We start from the raw sequence: 12,885 nt of genomic DNA, 5'->3' as shown, positions 1-12,885 counted from the left end.
ACCATGGCAGAAATTAAGAAGAAATGGTCCGATATAAAACTTTAAATGAAGAAACGAGTGGTGGCGCATCGTAACAGCATGGCAGCTATAGGGTTAGCGCGACATGCATTTCCTGAGTGATTTTGTTGTTCGTTTGACACCCTCAAGTTTAACAGAAGTTATTAAGTGGTGGCGGATTAAACAGAAGGCTATATGGCATTTCCCGTTTTGGGTTTTGGCATTTTGATGTGATCATCCACATTAATGATCAAACCTTTATTTTTAAACTTTTTGAATAGTCAACGTCATAAACGTAGTAGTGGAAACTTTATTTTGTAATGTTTGGTGAGTTTCGGCACCTTTCAGTTAGAATTCGCCATGTTACAGAGCCAGACAAGACTTTGCGGACAGTCCGCACATTCTCACGTCTGCTCAAAAGTTTCCGTGACGGCCCGCGCATTCTCACGTCAAGTAAATCTTTATACGTCACAAAGTGTGCATGAAAACCAGCGTACGCAAGCTTTTTGTGCATACGCAACGTTTATAAGAGGCCCCTGGTCTTTCAACTCAAAAGCTCTCAAGTCTGGTTTGAAAGTGCTTGGCCAGACCGGAAGGGGTGTTTGGATGTTGCAGCCCATCAGGAGCTGCGCTGGTGACACTCCATGGGCAAGAGGAGTTCTGTACGCCATAAGCGCTTTGTGAGTGTCTTTACTGCACGTTCAGCTACCCCATTGCTTTGCGGGTAACGGGGGCCACTGGTAACATGTTGAAAGTTCCTTATCAAAATCAGCAAATTCTGCGGCAGCAAACTGTGGTTCGTTATGTATCTGGCACCCCATGGTGGCTAAAGATGGCTTTTATTTTATTAATCACAGCTGTTGCTGAAGCGCTTATGAGATTGGCAACCTCAATGTAACGTACGTAGTAATCAATGGCTACTGATGATGATATGATACTTACAGGGTTGCCACTCTTCTGTAATGATACATTTCAAGCACTTTTCAAGCACTTTACAAAGATAAATTATTTCAAAATGAAGGGCCAATAATTCACATAGATGTTCACAAATACCAGTCTAACCCAGCAGAGTACTATCAAAAAGACTTAAATGGTTTACCTTAAATAGACGGCAATAGCACCACCCGGGAACAAGTAAAGGAAAACCTTTTATCCGATCAGGATGAAACCTTGCCAGATTGATATAGACCTAAATACTTTTTTATTTTTTTTATCATTAAATTATGCAAATTAGAAAATTTCTAATTAAATGTGCATCATCAACCTGCCTTGCTTTAGAGACTGGCATATATTTTTTGAGGAAAAAGATAACAAAAAAAAATCTAAATGTCAACTTTACTTAGTATTTTTTGAAAATGAGAATATCCCGCTTTCATGAATGTCAAGATCCCCTTCAGACATATTTTAAAGGTCACATGAAATGCTGTTTTTGGATGCTTTTATATAGGCTTTAGTGGTTCCCTAATACTGTATCTGAAGCATAGCTTTCCTCAAAACTCACTGTTTCTGTGTCTGTAGCTTTAAATGCTAATGAGGAGGAGAGGTGGGTAACATGTGCTAATGTTTACAACGGATGTATCGCACTGGCGCGTTGTAGTATAGCTCCCGTTGCTGCAAGATGCCTCGAATTTAGCCATTCTCATCTGATCACCCTGGTTTGCAGAGGTGCACACCTCACCTTACATTAGCAACAGTAACTCAGCTGTTAGCGGCAGAGCTAATGTTACAGCCACATTCTAAGGGTAGCAAGCTAGGTAACCATATACAGTAAAGCAACAAAATGATACAGCTTTCGCGGGGGTCAGATGGCTGAGTGGTTAGGGAGTCAGGCCAGTTTAATTCTCGGCTGTGCCAAATGACGTTGTGTCCTTGGGCAAGGCACTTCACCCTACTTGCCTCGGGGGTAATGTCCCTGTACTTACTGTAAGTCGCTCTGGATAAGAGCGTCTGCTAAATGACTAAATGTTGGTTAACTTACTTGTCCAAGGTTTGTAGCTTGACCAAGGAGATTTAGTAATGATCCAGAATTTAATTTCAGCAAGGCCAGCTTTGTGTTGGCTCAAGTTGAGGAAACAGTTGTTGCTGAAATGTTTGGCAAGTTGTGTCGGCGCATTTCCAGCGAAAATACATTTAAGATACTGGTTGTGCAGAGGCTCGGTGGAACAAACAAAAAAAAGATTTGTGCTTGCATTTGTACATCCAAGCACTGAGCAACTGTTATGCTTTGTTTGTTTGCTTGCCATGATGTCTCTCCAGGAAAAAATGACATTACACTCGCCCTTGCACGGTGGTAGCTCAGTTTCTAATGGGCAGGCCAGATGATCTGGGTGGGCAGAACAGAGAGAGGGGAGATAACCTTGCTCCCACCTATGTCACTAGGAGGAGATTTTCAAACAGAGCAATTGAGCCTTCATTTTGTCAAAGGCAGAGAAGAACACCCAGGGCTTGGTTTACACCTATCAAAATTCTAGCCACTGGGGGACCAAAGGCAGGCTAGGGGAACTCGTTAATGTTAAATAACCTCCTAAAATAAAGTTTTCATGTCATGTGACCTTTAACAAATTTGGGTTTACAGTAATCCCTCGTTTATCGCGGGGGTTACGTTCCGAAAATGACCCGCGATAAGTGAAATCCGCGAAATAGAAAACTTTTTTTTTAAACAATTAGCAACTATTACATGTATACAAATACAGTGACTCACGTGTAGGCCGTTTCGTCGACATTATGGGTTTAGGAGATGTTCGAAATTACAAGATAATTTGGCCAATTTAATGTAAATTTGCCAAGCTGTTTTATGTACGTACACATAACTGCACGAGACGACAAAAGGATAGCACAATTCGTAGCATGTTTTGATACAAGAAGCGGGAGTGAGTTTTTAGCGAATCAGAATGCAGAGCACAATGCACCCAAAAAATAAATAATGCATTATGAAAATCCGCGAAATAGCGAATCCGCGATAAGTGAACCGCGAAGTGGCGAGGGATCACTGTATAGGAGTCTTACAAGGAAAATTGTTATGTGACTTTGATACAATATTTGTTATAGATTTTTTAAGGGAAGCGCAGGCTTCTTAGAGAGGAAGAGATGCCATTTAGGAATTTATGACTGACAGAAAATGACTATTAGGGTTTTATGACTTGAGCAGTTTGACTTTATGGTAGGACTGTGAGAGTTTGATGTAATACTGCTGAGTTGAAAATGTTGAACTGTATTTAACCCAGAGTGAGAATTTTGTTTTTGTTTGAGTATATTTTGCAAGAATTACAGAATGCAGCAGACATATGGAGAAAGGGTCAGTGTACGTGAGTTTAATTCCTTATATCATTATAACGGGACACGCATGAATACGAAAAACATTCGTTTTTTTGCAAACAGAGAAAAGTACACCATGTGTGTGCTAGTTAGTTGTGCAACCACTCACTAACGGCAGCTAAGGTTGTGTGGAGTGAAACCTATACACAAAGGGAGCTCTCCTGCAACAGGATTGGTGACCACTAGTCTAAGGAATAAAAAGGTCAATATCCTTGAGTGACCCAGTGAGAGCCCCAACCTATATCCAATGAAAGATGTGTGGCATGTCTTGAAGATTGCTCTCCATCAAAACTACCCATGCAACTTGACACAGCTTTTGTATTATTAATAGTGCAACTTATTTTTGACACTTAAAAGTAACCATTCAATTAGTGGAGTATGGTGTGTAGATGACTGGGGGGAAATTTGAATGCATGAAACTGTGTCAGTGACAGACTACAGGGAGGTCAAGTTCAAGTCTTTTATTTGTCAGGTACACAGAACAACACAAGGTTAGACTGGGCACTGAAATTCTTAAGACAAGACAACGCAAGCACCTGGCATAACATAACATATAAGTAGTACACGTAACATCATTTACATCCATGCTGAGCTTAAATAAGTGAAACTTCCTAAATATACAGATACCAATAAATAATCAACTATATTTAACTAACCCTAATACTAAAACTTCCTAAATTACAGATTTACATTTAGTCATTTAGCAGACGCTCTTATCCAGAGTTATCCGACTTACAGTAAGTACAGGGACATTCCCCCCGAGGCAAGTAGGGTGAAGTGCCTTGCCCAAAGACACAACGTCATTTGGCATGGCCGGGAATCGATCTGGCAACCTTGTCCGTATCAGTGTCCATTCAGAAGCCTGATGGCCCTTGGGTAGACACTGTTGTCCAGTCTGCGTGTGTGCGTCCGGATGCTGCGGTAACGCCTGCCAGAAGGCAACAGGGTAAAGAGACTGAAGGATGGGTGGGAACAGTCTCTTAGAATCCTGCCGGCTTTCCTTAGGCAACGTTTGTGGTAGGTGTCCTGTAGGGCTGGGAGCTTCCTGCCGATGATGAACTCAGCAGAACGGACCACACTTTGTAGGGCCTTGCGGTCCCTGTCTGTGCGGCTCCCATACCACACTGTAATACAACCAGTCAGAATGCTCTCGATAGCGCATCTGTAAAAGTTAGTGAGGAGTCCATACCAAACTTCTATAGTCTCCTCAGGAAGAAGAGGCGCTTACGGGCCGCTTTGACCACCTTGTCCGTGTGAACAGACCAGGTGAGGTCGTTGCTGATATTCACCCTGAGGAACTTGAAGCAGCTGACCTTCTCCGTCTCCGTTTCCGGTCAAGTGCCTAGTGGCATGCATAAACTGTGTCTGAGCAGGGTACACAGGATCATCAGTGCATAAGAACCTCTCATGCTGCTATCCCTTAGCCTGACGTTGTCATACTCATAATTCTAGTCAGAATATGAGTCTGAGAACTCTCTGTAGGAGCCATCTGTACCTTTTGACTGAAGGTTAAGCCTATGACCCTGCTGGTAGAACTGTGTATTGACACCTGCAAGATTGATTGGTTTCACCTCACCTGTGTTAATCAGGAGGTGACTACTAGACAAAAGCATTGGTCATTGCGTTTGGTAGAGAGCCTGTCGTATGGAACGTTGGAACTAACTTTAGAGACGCTAGCAGGCATGTGGTTTTTCAATTGCGTTTGTTTGTTTTGTTTGCATCTACAGTAATCCCTCGTTTATCGCGGGGGTTACGTTCCGAAAATGACCCGCGATAAGTGAAATCCGCGAAATAGAAAACTTTTTTTTAAAAACAATTAGCAACTATTACATGTATACAAATACAGTGACTCACGTGTAGGCCGTTTCGTCGACATTATGGGTTTAGGAGATGTTCGAAATTACAAGATAATTTGGCCAATTTAATGTAAATTTGCCACGCTGTTTTATGTACGTACACATAACTGCACGAGACGACAAAATGATAGCACAATTCGTAGCATGTTTTGATACAAGAAGCGGGAGTGAGTTTTTAGCGAATCAGAATGCAGAGCACAATGCACAAAAAAAAAAAATGCATTATGAAAATCCGCGAAATAGCGAATCCGCGATAAGTGAACCGCGAAGTGGCGAGGGATCACTGTATCCGTTTTATTTAATCGCATCAAGTTGTACCATTTTATCATTTTATTTATAATTTGTGACAACACCTAAGTTTAATAAACAACTGAACTATTGGAAACTCCTACGGCGTCATATGGAAGTGACTTATTAGAGGACACTACACTCTCCGTTGGGCTTTGACTACGGGGCGTGCCTCAAACGAGCCTGGAAAACAAATGCCTCTTCGTTAAATTGGATAGACCTACAAACAATCAGAGCAACGTAATATGTTGTTTGTTCAAAACGAATTCAACTTAAGCGCTCTTTTGTGACGTGGGTGATTACGTTACTGTTGATCATCTGTCCATCATCGTATAAAGCCCGCCCTGGGCTTAATTTCATTGGTACGCCCAGATTCTGGATTAGGGTTAGGGTTTTCTGTAATTATTTCCCAATACGAGACCCTCCAGACCCAACTTCCCGACCAAATGTTTTCGTGGGCGTGGAGAAGTTGGGCCTGCAGCCAGGCTAGTTATCCCTGCATTTCAGTTGCACATTCCATTTTCCTCTGCACATTTAGAATTGCCATGATGTATATATTTTTACAGTTGTGTGAAAGAAGTTCAATGGAATGTTGAATCTATAAGCACTATCAGTTAGCTAACACTTTACAGCAACACCACCACACTAAGGGGCCAATAAAATTGATTGATGTGATCTTATAATATTAATAATACAACTATAAATGGAAAACCACAACAAAGCCTACAGCATTTTGACATTAGTTTATTTAGCCTGTAGATATCAGTAGGCCCTAAAAAATTAGATGCATTGAATGAAGTTGGTAGGGCGAACTCCCAAGTCAATAAAGATTAATTGGCAAGTTTATAAACATGAATACCCAAAAATGTAAAGGATAGATAACCCATATTAGGCTAATCGAGTTCGATGGGGGAAATTTTTACTTTGAAGGAACCGAGTGCTGACAACACATTCGGCCAATGACAGGCAGTACACGCTTACCTCCACCCACGTGAGAAAAATACAAATATAAAGTTGTTTTATGGTTTGTGTTTAAAAAACGAGAAAACAAAATAACGTCAAAATCCGTTTATGCAAAAAAAACGGACTTAAACGTTTTTCGTATTCATGTGTGTTCCGTTATAATGATATAAGGAATTAAACTCACGTACACGGACCAGAAAGGAATGATGGAATGGAGATTTGAATTTGAGCTAAACCACAAGAAAATGCGTTATGGAAAAAGGAAGGATATGAGAATGAAAACGGAGGTTGTATGGTCTGCATAAAACATTTATCTTGAGATTTTGCACAGTTATGTGAAAGAAAATTATAGCTGGACTGTGTAGATTTGAATAGTCGAAGATGGCGGTTTCAATAAAATTTATTTAGACTATACAATTACATATGATTAAACAAAGCTTTGCTGATCAGTCATTACGAAGGGTGCGCTAGTCACAAATCGTTCGCAAGAGTGATAGAGAACTATCACACGCGCACTGCCTTATATAAACTTTAGATCAAATGGCATTCTATAAGGTCAATCAATGTAGCAAACTCTGTGATTGGCTAACTCAACTTAGTGACAGTTTGAAACAATACATCTCCGTACCAATTGTCTCACAGTTCTTTGATGTGGCATCTCTCTCCAGGGCAGTAGATAATAAAACCATAGGGGTTGGCCAGCCAAATGGTCAACTGTCCTTGGTGTGGTCATCTTCAAACAATATTTTTAATTAACACAAACAATGAAAAAGGACACAGTCCTTCTAGCCAAAGTTCAGAGCAACTGCCTCTATAGCCTCTTACACTGACCAGAGGACAGAAGGCCATATAAGATGCTTCACCCATCCCCCAGGGCAAGCTGCCCACAGCGCCATCAGCACCTCACATTCCTTTGAACTCAAATAGATCATCTTCCCTTCCTGTCTCTTACCAATGAACATACAAGATTATAGATTTCATACACATGGTAAGATCATTGTCAAGTTGTCTGAGTTTTTTGGTTGTGCTATTCCCCAACTTGAAAAAGGGACTGAGCTGTCTACATGGACGTGTGGGTAACTGGATTCCACTCGAGTTGCTGAATGACTGAGTCCCAGGCAGTAGCTATGTTTACACTTTTCCTTTTTATTTCCATTAGTCACTCAGCCATTGGGCATTTAGCAGATAGGTAAAATACCTTCAAAAACAAACATAGAACACACAAGTTTTCAGCAAAATGCACAAAAGTACACAAACACCACCATGCGCAAAATACTGATTTCAACGACTAAAAACACAAACCAACAATGCAGGAGGAAGTAAGATTTAAAGTTCATTCTCTCACCGGCTGCCTCTCCAAACTTTGTAGACTCAGATCTCGCACAACACTCCACAAACAGCAGCACGGTTTGCTGCCGTTTCAATTACTCTCTCGTACCTGCTTGGAGCCCAATTAGGCACCTAATATCCTCCTCTGCGTCGCGCTGATGTGACCTTGATTGACTTCAGCTGGTTAATCTGCTGCTCCCGATTTAAAATGAAAGCGTCACCACCCTTTTTTCCCCAGTTTTTCCCCGTGTATACACAATTCTCTTAAAATGCCACAAGTTAAATTCTAAAACCACAGTTTGACTCGACAATCATGCCTCTTAAGTTTGTGTGATATCGAGTATGCATATTCATTTTGTCAGAGTCAAAGGTGGAACAAGTAATATGGGAAAAGGAATTTAAACACGTTAAACTTCATAGTTAAAGTTAGAGAAACCATTTGAGTATTAATAGAAGGATTTTTTAGAGTTACATTTTGGAGAAGTGCTACTGTTTTAATGATTGTTGAAGGCTGTCACATGGGAAGAAGTTTTAGACTTCTCAGGCAGATTTGGGCTCAGTGGTCAAGCTTTTGTGAATTTAGATTATTCTTTGATTAGATTTTTCTTTGACGATATATAATGATAATAGGTCACACTTTGTTAAGGAAGTTATTTTGCTGTTGATAGGAGTCAACATTGTGTTAATTACTTCAGTTGAATGAGAGAACGGGATCTTGAGGAGGAAGTCAGACAACAAGAAGTCAGTTACCTATAAACTGACCTCTGTGAGAATGTGCTTGTTTATCACTGTGCAACCTTTTGGAGTCTACTTAACCTAAATGACTAAATGTACTATGTGTGAGATTCACAGGCAGGTGAAGAAGGCTATTCCTGATTTGATAACTGGACCACTGCATAATTTGATCCCAGGGGACTGGATCGTGGTGAAGGACCTGAAACCCAAGTCCTGGGGCCATACCATTCTCCTTACGACTAATTCGGTGGTTAAGATCGAGGGGAGAGCAACGTGGATACACGCAAGCCATTGTAAGCGTGCGCCTTGCCTGGAGACTGAAGGAGAGGATACGCGTTCTGCGTAGTATCAAGGAAAACTCAGTCTGTGCGTATAGTGCAGTTCTTTGAAAATTGCTGTAAGCAATTTGATTGTCATTTGCAGTGGCGTTTTTATATGTAAAATATTGGTGGGGCACAAACCATTTCGAAATATAGGATACATACCATTAAAGCTACAAAACTCCCTCTTGCTACTAATGTGTTTATTTAACACATCAACAAACAGCGAGGATCATCCACAAAACACTTAACGACAGAGCGGCTTGCTTCTACCAGGTGTTGTAGCTTACACATAGGCCTACTGGAGAGACCTTCTTGTGTAATTGCTCTCCTTCTCTCACAAACACGTAAAATGACCATTGTCACGTTAACAAACTTAAATTAGGAATGCAACCAAGCTCAGAACCAATTTGCCTACAGGGCCGTACCCAAACAGCAATGAGCTCAACACCACTGACGGCCCCAACAAAGTGGAAATACTGTAACGACTGTTTCACTTAACACAATAGAATGAAACACACTGACACATGAGCTATATTTCAGAGGTAAAAAATAGTTTTTATGATATTTGTTTTCTCTATTACCTCGGTTTTATTTTTCTTAATTTGTGTTCTTTGTCACACAAATATGACAATACACAATTCAAGTAGAAAATCTAATCTAGAAACCCTCACTCTAACCTTATCAATTAGATAATTATACAAAACAGCACTTGCAATAACCAATTTTGTGATATATAACGTCCCAAAACAAAATCTGAAGCATTTGTTATTTGCAAAACAATAAATCTTCTCTCAATCAATTTACAACTACTGCATTTATTTTAAGGTTAGTAAATCATTATTTCTTCTTTCTTTCTTCTCAGTAGGCTGTAATCTTCTATTTCATCCGTTTGCTTCCGCATGTCCTGGACATTCTCCTTGAAACGGGTGAGCGCACTCCCAATCCCAGATGCATCGTTTTTGCAGAGTGTTGTATAAAACATCAACTTCTGGCATAAGGAAGGAAAAAAAGGCTCGGTCCCGGAAGTGTTTTGACTGGCCGTATGCCTCACTTATGGTGGCCTCATCCCATCCTGGTTGTGTGCGTATTTTCTCCATACACAGGAGCAGCGCAGCGCGGTTTTCCCAAACTGCATTGACTGTTCTGCTTTTAAAGTTCCATCGTACAGCTGGTGGCCTTGGGATGCGTCTCTGTGTTGCTTCAGCAAGTGCCGCAACACCTTTTGGTGCGCCAGAGAAAAAGGTGGCAAAAGCTGTTAAATCGGCAAAAAACACCTTCAGGATGCTCATCCTTGCTGCAAGTTGCTGCAAGGTCAGGTTCAGCTGGTGAGCATAGCAGTGAACAAACTGGGCATGTGGGTATGTCTCTCTCATTAGCGTCTGTACTCCTCGGACGTTTCCACTCATTACAGCCGCACCATCATAGGTCTGAGTGATCAGCTTTTCTCCCAGCTTCAGTGGTTCCAGCACACCCTTGATGCTATTAGAGAGGCCGAGTCCAGTTTTGTCCTTGACTTCCACAAACTCCAAAAACCTCTCTGTCACTGTAGTCAGGCAACATGTATCGCAACACAACCACCATTTGGGATTTACAGGAGACATCAGTTGTCTCATCTGCCTGTACTGCAACAAATGATGTCTCGTCCAATTGCTTGGCTATCTCCTCCTTTTACACTGCATACATGATGTCTAATAGTTCGTTTTGTACAGTGCTAGATGTCCCTTTGAAGATGGGCACAGCGTCATAGTGCCTCTGAAGTCTGGAATCACCCTCACACATAGTCTCGAATATACATTTGAAAATACCAGGATTCAGGGAGTCCGCCGACTCGTCGTGGCCCCGCAGTGCTGTTTCACATTTTCCACACAGTTGAATACAGGTTATGATCCGACTAAGAACGTACCTGTTCTCTTCAACCTGTTTGTTATGCTGCTCAATGGAGCGTCTGTATGCGCTGTCAACTTGGGCTGCGACATTTACCCTTCCAAGTAAGCCCAATTTTACAGCATTGTCCAGATGACTCCCACTGCTCTCGTATTTGGCAATTTGCTCTGATAGATGTTTTAAATCTTTGTACCCCGTCCTCAACCAAGTACCATCTCCACCAAATAGCAGACATGGAAAGCAGAAAAGTGCGGCATTCTTTTGAATGCTAACCGTTAGCCACTTTTTCTTTACAAACCACTCCACATGAAACCCACGGTTAACTTTACCAGCAGCTTGAGTAATTGCAATATCCCGTGGCTGATGGGCACCAAGTCGCTTGATTTCAAGCTTCTCCTCCAATTTGAGGGTTTCAAACCGGTGCTCAAGTAGGAAATCAACCCTTGCAGGAGTCAAGCTCAAGAGCATGCAAGTTCCCACATTATTTTACATTATTTATTTGCTGTTTTTATGTGTTAGACAGGGTCCGTCAAGCTTAGCCTTACGGCCCCGTAACGCATAATAGATAGGAAAAAAAATAAAAAATCCACTTGTAAAGTAAAGAAAATTATATTTTTGTCTGATTAGCGTAGTTGCTAGCTCAGCTAGTTGACCACATGGTGAGCTGCAGCCATTTTAAGGTGAAATTTACCACCCCGTAACATACCACCCCATAACATTTTATATTGTTATGGGGTGGTAAAGGGAGTGGTAGAGTGGTTCTTGTTGCCATTTAAATGTTAAAATTCATTGTTTATATAATTTATATCATATATATATATATTGTTATAGTATATTATAAAGAATAATGACATTCAATAATTTGCAGATTATCATGGCTCCATTAAGTAATGCAGAAAGACAAAGACGATTCCGTGCCCGCCGGGACGCAGACCAAGAGAGGAGGCAGATGTACCTAGAGAGTGAGCAGCAGAGATGGAGACGAGATGTAGAAGGAGGGGGGAAGAAGTTAATTAAAGACTTAAATGAATAGTCTTAAAATGGCCGCTACACACCTTTCGATTGACACCTTGTTTGACCCAATAGGAGCTTCCATGCCCCAATGACAGCCCTCTAAGGCCAACTCTGTGCGTCCTGCCCCCCCCCCCGTCCCCGTCCCCGTCCTGTGGAGCCTTCAAACTAAAAGTCTATTGTGCGATAATAGTCTATTGCGCAATATTCTTTGTGCGCCAATCCTGGGAATCAGATAAAGCACTACAATGTGTTCATGCTTCAGTTTTTGTGTTTCAGTCATACTAATGAGGGATTTAGCTATTATTTATGATAGTTCTAAGTACCACCTTTCATTAAAAATAACAATTATACCTTTTTATCCTAAGAATTTGACCTTGGTTACAAAGGGTAATTCTGGAGTCTCCAAAAGGCCCTTTTAGAAAACGCCTGGACGTACTCTTATAAAAACATGTCTCAAATATAAATATATTGTGGTATTATGTTTGACTTTTGATTTGAATTGGGTAAGGCTTCAACCTGTGGTCCAATTCTGTCTTTGCGTCAGCTTTCAAAAGAGACCATTTACATGCATGTACTCCAAATGGTTCAAGAACAGCTGTCAATTTACTTTGGGTATGCTGTTTAGGCGTTTTTAGACACATTTAACAGGATTCTTTAAGTCATTCCATGTTCACATGTATACTCAAAATTAATAATGTTTTGGTAAAAACACAATAAATGAAATAGGAATAGTCAAAGTCAACCACCCCGTAACATGACTTACCACCCTGTAACATGACTTACCACCCCATAACAAATGTCTTTTTTATTAAAAAAACATTGAAAGGCAATGAAATGCCTTATAAATTAATGTGGTATAATGATGTCCTTATGTGGATCAATTAATACATGCTATTTTATTTGACTATGGGAAGTAAAATAGCATATATTGTTCAAAAATTGGACCCATTGATAGGCGAAAATAATCTAAATCATGAAAAACTACAAGAAGACAACAAGCCTTTAACTTTCAGTATCAAATAAAGGACATTTTTCTGATAGGAATATATGAAATTGTTTCATGAATTATGTTTTAAATGGTGTGTATCTTGTCCGTTACGGGGTGGTAAAAAAACAACTGCCGGATCGTAATAAAATAGATTACATTTTTAGGGATTTAATACCTGAGGTGGGAAAACATG

This window comes from Hypomesus nipponensis, chromosome 21 (assembly GCF_054491055.1).
Source record: "Hypomesus nipponensis isolate SF chromosome 21, ASM5449105v1, whole genome shotgun sequence".
Classification (NCBI taxonomy): domain Eukaryota; kingdom Metazoa; phylum Chordata; class Actinopteri; order Osmeriformes; family Osmeridae; genus Hypomesus; species Hypomesus nipponensis.
Note: the sequence above shows the minus strand (reverse complement) of the source record.